Genomic DNA, 12307 nt, shown 5'->3' with positions numbered 1-12307 from the left:
TCAGACGACTCTCGCACCTTCGACATGGGCTTAAAGGGGACGGATGGGTCTTGCCCACTTTGGGCTCTGACCCCCCTCGGTATGGAGGTCGTAGGCCGAGTGGTGCAAAAAGCTTCAGACACGATATGATCAGAAAGAGCTTTGCCCAGTCTGCCTTCTCCCAGCCCACTGCCTGCTCTGCTCTGCCGGGGAAGTGGCTGAGGGTGGGTGTGCTGGCAGGCGGGGTAGGGGTGGGGGCAGTTAAAGTTAGGGCAAGGGGGGAAGGGAGGGCGGAGGTCTTTGTAAGTGCTCTGCACCCTCCTGCGCCCCACGAGACATCTGCTTCCATAGGGAAGCCCCCACCCCACCCTCAGGCCAGATCAAAAGGTTTCTGACCTCCCCTGTGTAGCTCCTGTCACAAGGGGCCACTTCTCTCTATTTTGTATTTTATTTTATTATTTTATTTTATTTTTTTATTTTTTTACTATTTTATTTTATTTTGAGAGTGATAGAGCACAAGCAGGGGAGGAACAGAGAGAGAGGGAGACACAGAATCCGAAGCAGGCTCCAGACTCTGAGCTGTCAGCACAGAGCCCGATGTGGGGCTCGAACTCACGAACTGCGAGATCATGACCCGAGCCAAAGCCGGACGTTTAACTAACGCCACCCAGGCACCCCCTCTATTTTCTTTAAAGGATATTTCCTTTAAGTATAATAATAAATAAATAAATAAATAAAGGCCTCCTTCTGTAGACTGGCAGCCTCACGAGGTAGGGAACAGGTCCAGCTTTGTTCATGATGACATCCCAGCACCTGGAATAGTGTCTGGCACATAGTAGGTGCTCATAAATAACTTGTGGAAGGGATGCATGAATGAGGGGTAATCTCAGCAGATGGAGGATTCTTTCCTTCCTCTCCCTCCCTCCCTGTCTTTCTTCCTTCCGGAAACTTTCTGTGTGGGTGCCTGGGTTACAGTAAGGTGAGTGAGATGATTTGGCCCGGAGACCCCACTGCCCAATGGCACGAGCCTCCTGGGCTCATCTGCCTGAGCCGGAGGAGGCCGGGCAAATCTAACCCTCAGCATGGACACGGATGGTGGGGGGGGGGGTGACACGGAGACGGAAGGTCGTTCAAAAGCCTGCTTTGGAGACTTATTCTGGGGGTTCCCTGCAGCCTTGCAGCGCCTCCTTCCCACTCTGTGTCTCGCAGAGCCTATAGGAAAAGCCTGCAGGTGGGCTCCTGGGGGCTCTCAGGGGAGGGTAAGATGCTGGGAATGTCATACGAGAGGCTAGCCTTCAAACAATCCCAGGACAGTAGGATATGGGACCGGGGATGGGAGGGGAGAGAGGTGCCTCTCAAAGACGGAGGACTCTCTTCCCATAATGAGGGTGCAGGGAGGGCATTCAGATACTGGTCATCAGAGATGACGCAGAGGCAAGCCCCAGGCAGGGACTGAACTCTCTTCTGCCAGAAGCATTTCCTCCCCGGAGTTCCGGGAGGATTTAGGGCTTGTGGCAGGTGCTCGCCTGGGCTCTCTGGGGACCTTGAGACTCCATTTAGGCCATGAGTGAGGGCACAGGTGAACCACACATGACAGCAGGCCATCTGCCTGCTGCACACTGCCTGTCACCTCGAGAAGACACTTACTTCTGGGTGTCCACACGGCTCACAGAGCCTTTAGTGGGAAGCCAGAGGGCAAAGGCAGGGGGTACGGAGGAGGGAGTACCCAAGTCTCTTCACCCTCCCCAGCAGCTTCTGATCACACCCTCAGGCAGGGCCAGACAGATCTGGGAGCAGGAGACACCACAAAACCTCACCCAGACAGACCCCAATTGCCCCAGATACCAGGATGCCTCTCTCTGCACCTCCCTAACAAGAAAATTACTTTAGGGATTGCTTTCTTATTTTAAAAGAAGACTCTACCTATTGCATAAAAGTCAGACAAGTCAGAGAAGTAAAAAGAAAAAAGTATAAATCACCTATAAAATCACACTTTCCTTACTGTTCCTTTTATTGGATTTTTTCCTCAAACATATGACAACCCAGAATTTTCCAGAAATCAGGCAGCATTACAGAGGCTATCTTGCCTTAAAATGTTTTTTTCATTATTAAAATTTTCATTAAACTCAACAGTATTCTACGGACATGTTCCCATGTAGGCACGTACAATTTTAAACTCGTGGTTTTCATCAGAAGCACTGTGAAGCTGGATAAAATACAGATTCCTGGGCCCCATCTGGAGCCCTACTGGTGGATCTGCTGTGGGGTCTGGAAGTTTCTATATTGGAACAGCCCCCAAGATGACTGTGATTCACAGAATTTTGATCTATAGGATGCCTTTAAAAATACCCTCTCCTGGGGGTGCCTGGGTGGCTCAGTTGGTTAAGCATCTGACCTGATTTAGACTCAGGTCATGGTCTCATGGTTCGTGGGTTTGAGCCCTGCATCGGGCTCTGAGCTGACAGCAAGGACCCTGCTTAGATTCTCTCTCCCTCCCTCTCTGTCTGCCCCTGCCCTGGTCATGCTCTCTTTTTTTCTCTCTCTCTAAACATACAAACAAACATGAAAACACACTTTTTAAAAATACCCTTTCCTGTAATTTTAGAAGTTGGCAGGGGGAAAAACATTTGATATCAGGAATATTTGAAGCTTTAGCTCTTATAGGTACTGAGGATACAGATGTTTGGTTGCAAGTTATGTTTTACTGGATGTCTTTATAATCTTACCTGATAATGAACAAAGCCCAGCTCTCAATCACTGATGGTACAGGGTCTGGATCAAAACCATGACAGTAATTCAGAGCAAGTGATAGAAGGAAGGGTGTTTTTATTTAAAAAATTTGTTTTTACAATTATTCAGTTTTGAGAGACAGAGAGCATGAGCTGGGGAGGGGCAGAGAGAGAGGGAGACACAGAATCTAAAGCAGGCTCCAGGCTCCAAGCTGTCAGCACAAAACCCAATGCGGGGCTTGAACTCACAAACCACGAGATCATGACCTGAGCTGAAGTCAGACGCTTAACAGACTGAACCACCCAGGTTCCCCAGAAGAGAGGATGTTTTTAAGGGAAAGAATGTTTCTATTCATACGGGGAGGAAAAAATATTTTTTTAAGAGAAAAACATTTCAGCTTTTAGGGAATGTCATGGTAGATTCATTTTCTCTGTCTTTCACTTTCTGTGGCACCATGTCCCGTCAATGGGACAGATGGCCAGTCCGACTGCGGGACTGAGTGCCGTCCTTGAGTAATGGAGGGCTTCAGTGACATCTGCAAGATGGACTTCTACAGCAGGAAAAATAGACATCAGGAAGAACGGGCTTCACACACAACTGAAAGATCTTTCCCTAGAGGCACCGCAGACAGAAAGGACTTCCTCTCAATTTTCCATTAAAGAGCAATCTGAATTGCCCAGATCAGCCTGTTTCCACAGCGGAGCATTCCAGCTGACCAAGCTGGGCTCTTTTACCCCAAACCCAAACTTGTCGAGCTGGAAAAAGAAAGGTGATTGTTTGGCAGGTTCTGAGGAGCCCTGCGGGCACCCATGACAAGCTTCCCAAAGTGCCTCAAACTGGGTTCTAACTCTATAGAGTTTGGCTTTCACAGGGAGGGGCAGAGAGAGAGGGAGACACAGAATCTGAAACAGGCTTCAGGCTCTGAGCTGTCAGCACAGAGCCCAACGTGGGGCTTGAACCCATAACCTGTGAGATCATGACCTGAGCTGAACTGATGCTTCACCCACTGTGCCACCCAGGTGCCCCTCACCTACAAGGTACTTTTCACTGAGGTTACTACTCCACAGTCTGATAGTTGCCACATTTGTCATGTTAGGAGCATGGTCAACAAACTTTTTTGGTAAAAGGCTACAGAGTAAATATTTTAGGTCATATGGTCTCTACAGTGTGTATCCCAGCTACTCAGCTCACACTGTAGGGCAAAAGTAGCCTAAGATAATATGTAAATGAATGGGCGTGGCTATGTTCCAATAAAACTTTCTTTATAGACAGTGACATTTACATGAAATGTAATGTCTAAAATGTATGAAATATTACTCTTCTTTTGATTTTTTCCAACCATTTAAAAATATTCTTGCTTGTTGGGGTGTATAGTGGGGAGGAAAAGGGCTGGTATTGGCCTATGGGTTGGGGGGCAATGGGGGTGTAGCCTTTTCCAGGGTCAGAGCTGTCTCGAATAGGATGGGAATTCTCTCTGGGGAGACAGTGAGTGCTAAGTCACTCTGGACAAAAACCAGATCTGGAAGACATCTCAGTTTGGGTCTTCCCTACAAAGCAGACCCTAAGACAAGGATGTGGGTACAAGTTTATTTGGGATTTGGTCCCAGGTAGCAAGAAGCGGTGAAGGGAGACAGGGAAGATAGGCTGACAAATGGGTTCATGCTGTGACGATTGGGGGTCAATACTCTGCGGCCCTCTAGTCGCCATGGAAGGACGAAGAAGGTGCAGTGTGGATATCCCAATTCCTGGATGCCATGGCCTGAGGGTGCTCCTGAGGAGCTCTCTCTCTGACCTCCGACCTTCTCCTGGTGGGTGGGTCAAGCATGCTCTGTGGCCACAGAATGTGCTCAGGAAGACCCAGGAAGTCATTGGCATAGGTGGGAACCGTCTGCACACAACCGCAGGAGAGGACAGTGGTGACCGGGGTAAGGACGGGACACTCTCTGCTCTTCAGGGAATCTCCAACCAGAAGGGCGGCTCACTAAAAGATCCTGTGCCATTCTATTGTCCTAACAGGCTGGTGATCTCACCCACTCCTCTGAACAGAGCCCAGCAATGCCTTTGTATCGTCCTTTGCCTCAGTCTGGACCTGGCTCCCCCAACCCAACCTGCACCACGTTCCCAGCCTGGCATTGGGCTTTGGGGTTCATCCTACACCTCACATCTGGCCCCACCTCCCATGGAAATACAGCTTCTCTCCAGTCTGAGCTGGAGACTCTCTGAGTTACCCTGCTCTGACCCCAGGACCCTCGGCTCCTGGACACTATCTCCGCAGCACTCCCTCCCTCCCGGGAGACAAACCCAACCCAACCTTGGCCCATTTAAGTGCCTTGAAAGGGCATGGCCCTGGGGCCAATTCTTTACTCAACACTTAATTAATCAATCACCACTTGCAATATCATATCTACCCTTTCTTCAAGTATTGACTATATGTCTAGCCTTGTGCTAAATGCCCTGTACATGCCGTCTGTCCCACTTTTATCATTCCCATTCAGCAGACAGGATTAGACAGATCCCAAGGTCACAAGTCGGCAAATGCTAAGGCTGGGACTTGAACCCAGATCTATTCCCAGAGCCCCTGTTCTTCCCTTCAAAATCAACTCTTATGTCATATTGGATACATGGACAATAACATATATAGGTGGTTCCCAGGGGCTGGGGGAGGGGAGTTAGTGTTTCGTGGGGACAGAGTTTCAGTTTTGCAAGATGAAAAGAGGTCTGAGACGGACGGCGGTGATGGTCGCACAGAGGTGTGGGTGTAATGCCACTGCTCTGCACGCTTGGAAACAGTTATGAGGGTGACTTTTGTGTTATGTGTATTTTACTGCAATAAAAACACTGGGAAAAATATAATATACATGCAGGTTATGAATCCTGATAATAAAGTAAACATCTGTGAATCAGCATCACTGGAATGTTACCAGTTGGCCTCTTCCCCTTGTTCTAAATCCCTGCTTTCCCCATTGGGGGTGCTATCGGAAGGTTTGGGGACCATCATTCCTTCCCGTATATATATGTATGTTTATTTATTTTTGAGAAAGAGAGAGAGAGAAAGAGAGAGACAGAGCATGCGCAGGGGAAGGGCAGAGAGAGAGGGAGACACAGAATCCGAAGCAGGCTCCAGGCTCTGAGCTGTCAGCACAGAGCCCGACATGGGGCTCGAACTCGTGAACCACGAGATCATGACCTGAGCTGAAGTTGGACGCTTAACCGAATGAGCCACCCGGGTGCCCCGAACGTCAATCCTTTCTTTAAAACAGATCTGATATAATCAATGCGTGTTCTTAACAACATATTGTTTCATTCCACCTTTTGTTTTTAGCTTTCCAAAAATGGTATCACAATAAATGAAGTCTTCTGTGACTTGCTTTTTTCATTTACCCTTAACAATTCTAAGACTCCCCATTTGTTAGGTGCAGCGGTACTGCATCCATGACACGGCTTTATGCTATTCCATTCAGTGAATATATAATAATTGCTCAGATTTTTTGTTTGCTTGCTTGTTTTTGTAATTATAACCCATAAGTCCATTGTGGCAGGCTACTAGTTTTCAGAAATATTCACTACTCCTCCCTGGAGGAGGAGGGGTTATACTTTCCTCTTAACGATGGCAGCTTTGACCTTGGGATTTTCTCTGGTCAATGAAATGTGAACAGAATTGATGTGTGTCACCTCTGAGCCAAAGCTTTTAGAGTCAGCACGTGATTTGCCCTTTTCTCTTTTTCCTGCTAAGGTCTCAGACAAAGCCTGCTCCATCAGCCTGGCTCCTGGCTGTGCTGGATATGAGTGTAAGTGAGAAATATATCCTTGTTGTCGAAAGCTATGGAGAATCTGGCATCAGTTTTCACTGTGGCATAACTGATCCTATCCTGATATATCACGCTCTTTCCACTGTAACCCAGTGATTTCTATTGTAGGAGTCAGACGTTGTGGCCATTTTCTGCAAGGCTAAATCGATCAGTAGTATAGAAAGCCATATTCAACAGGTTAAATGGGGTATCACCCCGTCTGGTATGCGTATTCACAGTGATTCATTCACTGTAATGAATTATACTCATTTGAAGATAATTAGCATTTGGGGGACTGATTAGCACCTCATACCTGACTTCTGGGGTTCTCTCTTTCCCTCTCTTTCCCCAAGTCTTTGAAGTGAACACTTGTGCACAGAGAGTGCAGGGGGGAGAGGGGGGCACATCTGGAGGCTCTCCATTCCTGGGTTCCCAGCGCTGGAAACCCCAGCTGACACGCAGGAAGGACAAGTCACAGAGCAAGTCTGGACAGAAGCCTTTGTGTTCCAGGCTCCTGGGCGGGGAGCCTTGCAAAGCGCTGCCCGGGCGAGGCGAGTTCACCCGAAACCTCACAAAGGTGCTCACGTGCTGGAAGATGACAAGAATGTCCCCGGACCGGCTGATTTCCTTTTCTCATTAAAGCCACAGCAATGAGGAAGAACAAACGCAGCTGTGTTGTGCTTCCCAGTTCTCAATGATCACCCAGAGAGGCGGTCAGGAAAGAGGCTCATTTGGTGCTATTTTCATTTAGTGTCACTTTTCTTTCTTCTTCTTACTTTTCCTTTTTCTCTTTATTCCCAGTCCTATGGAGGTCCCCTTAACTATTCCCATTCATACAGTGAGCAGACTCATGCACCCACATGTACACACTGCAAGGAAACTGTAATGAGAGAGAGAGAGAGTGACAGAGAGAGAGAGCATGCACTGGGCAGGGGCGATTAATCCATCCTAATGATAAAGATCATTATAGACACAAAGAAGGAAGGGAAACAGCACATTTCATTGTAATTAGGCCCAAAAGCTCATTACTGGGAGCAGGGAAGGAAAGTGATCAAGTAGTCGCACCCTGAAAAATACCTCCTCTGGATTCCGTGAGAGCATGGTGGTAAGACCTGCCATGGCAAGGCTCACGCCTCCCAAACCCGGGTTCCTTGGGGCAGTGCAGGGGGCCGGGGATCACAGCAAGGACTGTGAGTTTTTTTCCAAGAATTTAAAAAATGCTTAATGGAAATTATTATTATTTTAATGTTTATTTATTTTGAGAGAGGATGTGTGCAGGGGCACACATGAGGGAGGGGCAGAGAGAGCGTGAGAATCCCAAGCGGGCTCGGTGCTGTGGGTGCAGAGCCTGATGCGGGGCTCAAACTCACAAATTGTGAGATCATGAGATCATGAGCTGAGCTGAAATTGAGAGTCAGATGGACTGAGCCACCCAGGTACCCCAAGGGAAATTATTATTTTGCTTCCGATAACCCTGCACAAGAAGACAAACTAAAAATGTCAAGTTTCTTTGTTTAAGGCTGGAATTCCATCAGCTCAGTGGCCTCATTGGTTGCTGATCGCATTGTAAGCATTTCTGGGATTCGTTCCTACTGAATACAGCCGTGGGCTCTTCCCAGAGAGGCTAATGCCTCTGCACGGCTAGCATTGCTGGTGCTCCATGGCACAAGGGGAGAATATGTTATTTAATCAATTTAGGAGAAAAAAATCTTTCAGAACCTAGGGTTCGTGAGGAGTCAAATAATAAAAGGGATCTTTTCCAAGGAAGGGGGAAGGGGAGAGAAAGTGGGGGAATTAGCAGTTATTGGTCATTTACTAATACCCAGTGCTATACTAATTATAATACATAAATAATCTCATTTAATCCTTACAACCGCACCTGGGGAGTGGTGGGGGTGGTGGTGGTGGTGGTCGTTCATTTCTCAATTCATTTTATTTTACGTTTTTAAACATTTTATTTTCTTTTTTGAGAGACAGAGACAAAGCATGAGCAGGGAAGGGACAGAGAGAGGGAGGGAGACACAGAATCTGAAGGAGGCTCCAGGCTCTAAGCTGTCAACACAGAGCCCGATACGGGGCTCGAACCCACAACAGTGAGATCATGACCTGAGTCGAAGTCAGATGCTCAGCCAACTGAGCCACCCAGGCGCCCCTCTCAATTCATTTTAAAAGTATTTATGAGCACCTACTAGGAACTATTGTTCTAAATGTTGGAAATGCAGCAGTAAACTATATAAGAAAGGAGAGAGAGAGAGGGGAGAGAGAGAGACAAAGGAGAGAGAGAGAGGTGCACTTAGATCCCACACAATGGTTGGAGTCAGTCAGATGGAGAAGAAAGGGACAAGCCTTCTCGGCAATGAGCTCAGCAGATGCAAAGGTCTGGGGGCAGGAGCTTTGGAGGACCTGGCCTGAAGCCAGACTGGCTGGGGAGAGGTGTGCGACAGAAAGACAGGAAGGGGCACCCTTCCCCAGGCTGGACTCCTGGGTTAACCCAAGCAAGAGCTTGATTACCACCTCATTTCCAGACTAATAAAGGAGAACTTGGAGGAAATGTTATTTTTGTTGATTCTTGGCATCTTGTTAATGTGTTTTTGGAAAAGACGCCCTTAGTGACTCCATACCAGTGCGTAATAGCTCCCTGCCAGGCACTTTGCCGTGCACAGTGATGTCCTGCTCTCCCTGGGCTCCTCACTGAGCACATCTTTATGCTGCGTGTTTAAACGGTGCTCAGCCTCCCTCTGCCCTCCCATGGGTGGATCTCTCCTGCCACCATTGTGTTCCCACTGTGAACCATACTTTTCCTTTAAAGGCTCTCAGCTAACACTTCCTGCTCAGTCCTGGAAGCCATTTTGGGAAAGTCAAGAGGTTGGTCTAGCCTTTGACCACACACGGTACAGATCTCTAGACCAACAGCATGGGCTTCACCTGGAATTTGCTAGGAATACCGAATCCTGGGCCTGACTCCGGAGCTCCTGAATCAGGATTTGCATTTTAATGAGAGCCCCAGCTGACTGCCATGCACAGGGAGTTAAGAAACACTTCTCTAAATGACCTCCAAAAATGCACTCAGTTCTGGGCTTCTGTGACTCCTCAATTTGGAGAACTTGACGGTATGTATATTCAAACCAAAGCCAAACAGTCCACACTGCTGTTATACATACAATATTAAAGGCGTATTTTATTCTTGAATGCAGTGGTGCAACAGAAAGAGAGGGTTTGGTGTGGGGCGCTCTTCGGATTTTGTTAGTTACAGGCTACAAAACCCTGGGCGAATTATAATCATCTCTTTCAGGCTCAGTTTCTTTATCTATGAAATGAGGATGTGCAGAACAGATTGGGGCTGGGGGAGCTGAGGGATGAAGAAGGGCTTTCTAATCATAGACAGGAAGGTCAGGGGGATGTTTAACGAGTTAAGGAAAACAACTGATTTCCAGGTAGGTGGTCCACAAAGACGTGGCGTGATAATTTAAGAGTTATAGCTCAGAGTTAAAGTGGAGCCCCTAACTGTCTCTGTCAGAAACTGCTTTCTGACTCCTAACTGGGATTCTTGACCATGTGCATGTGAGGGGAACGAGCAAGCTTGGAGGCAGGGGAGGGGGAGTGCTTTTGAACCCTTTGAAATTGCATCCAACACTGTGTGCGTGTACATTCTTTTAATAAGTGACACCAGATTCTACCCTGGGGATGAAAGGGGGGGGGCACATAGAGATGCCCCTGCTCATTTTGGCTGTGTCTCAGAGCTGCATCTTTGGAAAGGGCACAGCTTTGGGGAAGGTGCTCCAGGCACAGCCATGCCCGGTGTGTGTTTTCCTAGGGGAGGGGGTCAGCCGTCTATTAGAGTCCGAAGGAGCCCTGTGTCCCTAGACCAAAGAGCTTAAGAGCCACTGTTGGAGTTTCCAATCATGATCTAGGATCACCTTTGTAGAGAAGTGTCTAGGCTTGAATTCCAGCCCTCTACTTATTCCCTGAATGACTTTCAACAAATCTCTTTGCCTTTCTGTGCCTTGGTTTCCTCACCTGGGGATGAAAGCAGCATCCACCTGGCAGGGCTGTTGAGAGACTGAAGTGAAGTAATCCATGCAAAGTTCTTAGAGCAGCCTCTTGAAGTTCGTAGGTGCTCACTAGGTGCTGCCTAATTTTTTAAAAAGTGTTCTGTAATTGCTTTTATTTTTGCAATCATGCTGACTTGCCCTCCTGAGTGCAGGGAGACGAAGGGTTTTGGAAGAGCGAGGTTTTGATGGGTGGTGCTTTCAGGATCTGAACTCTAAATGGCACTGTGTCATTACCCTGACCCCTCAGAGTTGGTGTGTAGCGACACATCTTGCATGACTTTTACCCCGATACCTGGAGGTCTGGACTGGCAGAAGTATTAGGTCTATAAGAGTAGTCCTCATTTATCAAAGCCAACTGTGTGCCCAACCCCAAGCCAGGTACTTCCCAGGCATCATTTCACACCCTAAGAGCTTCCAAACAGGCCAGCCCCCCCGCTACAGACAAGGAAACTGAAGCTTAGGAAGAATTAACAATTTGCTGCATGTGAGAAGCTAACATGCAGAAGAGGGGTTTTTTTTTTTTTTTTAGCATTGTTTGAATGTTTATTTTTATTTTTGAGAGAGAGAGAGAGAGAGGCAGAGCACAAGCAGAGGAGGGGCCGAAAGGGAGGGAGATACAGAATCCGAAGCAGGATCTAGGGTCTGAGCTGTCAGCACAGAGCCCGATGCAGGGCTTGAACCCTGAGCAGCAGGATCATGACCTGAGCCGAGGTCAGACACTTAATTAACCAACTGAGCCACCCAGGTGCCCCAGAAGAGGAGTTTTGATTCAAATTAAGAACTGCCTCACCAAGCCACTCTTCAGAGATTTCAAATGGGCTTTTTTTTTTTTCTATAAGAACTTGAAGTTTTGCATTTAAATATTCTCTAGCCATAACTATTCAAAATGACCCTCAAAGTCACAGTAAAAATTTGAGGTTCAGCCTTCATTACTCAACAGGAATTTGTAGAATGCCAGCTCCAATGGCAGCTTAAACTAGACCCCGAGAGAGACATACAGGAGGAGAAGAGATTAGTCCTTGCTGTGGAGGAGCTCAAAATGGGTCCAGAGGAGGAGAGGAAGTTGTTACCACTGGCAGTGGTAACAGCAGCAGCAGCAGCAGCTTAGGGTTTAGGACAATGCCTAGCACATAATCAGCAGTCAATAAACTCTTGCGGATGAAGGAATAAATGAACAATGGAAGACCAAGACCAGGTGGCAAACAATGCCATGGTATTGGTGGCAAAAGGCTGGTTTCCTGCCTTCTAGTCTTTCTTGAGCCTGAAGGTTCTCAGATGATTTCTACTGCCTTCCCAAGGGGTTCTGCCCGCGTTTCACATGTATTTGCTCCCACCTATTTCTGCACTCACCAGTCGTGACAAATGTTGGGAAGTGGTTTGCTGGGGAGCTATCTGCCCAGTCACTCTGCTGGATTTTCTGGTATGACTGGAAACACCCTGCTTATCGCGGGAGAATTTATTCTTCAGAACGTTTGGCTTAACCTAGTTGAGCACAATCCGTGGAGGACTGGTTGCGAGTAACTCCAAGAGCACATGGTGTTGCTAGTTAATGGGACAGAGCTGCCAGACAGTTGCCATGCTCTCTGAGGATGAGCTCCATGCCCACAGCATGACCCAGAGGCGTTGAGAGCACTGGACGTGCGGTGGTGTAATTCTTTCCCCACACGAGCCTGGGAGCTGCTCAAGGGTGAGGTTTTTCTTATCGTTCCTTCAATCTCCAGCACTAGCTAGAGCCCTGTATACATTATGCCCCACCCC

At 47.8% G+C, this 12307-nt stretch overlaps 1 protein-coding gene across 1 annotated transcript in view; it reads right to left on the bottom strand.

Moving 5' to 3' along the window:
* The window catches only part of KAZN (kazrin, periplakin interacting protein), a 1074891-nt gene that overhangs the window by 180916 nt on the left and 881668 nt on the right, over window positions 1-12307 (bottom strand). The window lies entirely within an intron of this gene.

Source organism: Hyaena hyaena, unplaced genomic scaffold (genome assembly GCF_003009895.1).
Source record: "Hyaena hyaena isolate Hyena2069 unplaced genomic scaffold, ASM300989v1 scaffold_35, whole genome shotgun sequence".
NCBI classification, from domain to species: Eukaryota; Metazoa; Chordata; class Mammalia; order Carnivora; family Hyaenidae; genus Hyaena; species Hyaena hyaena.
This window is presented reverse-complemented; position numbering and strand designations above follow the sequence as displayed.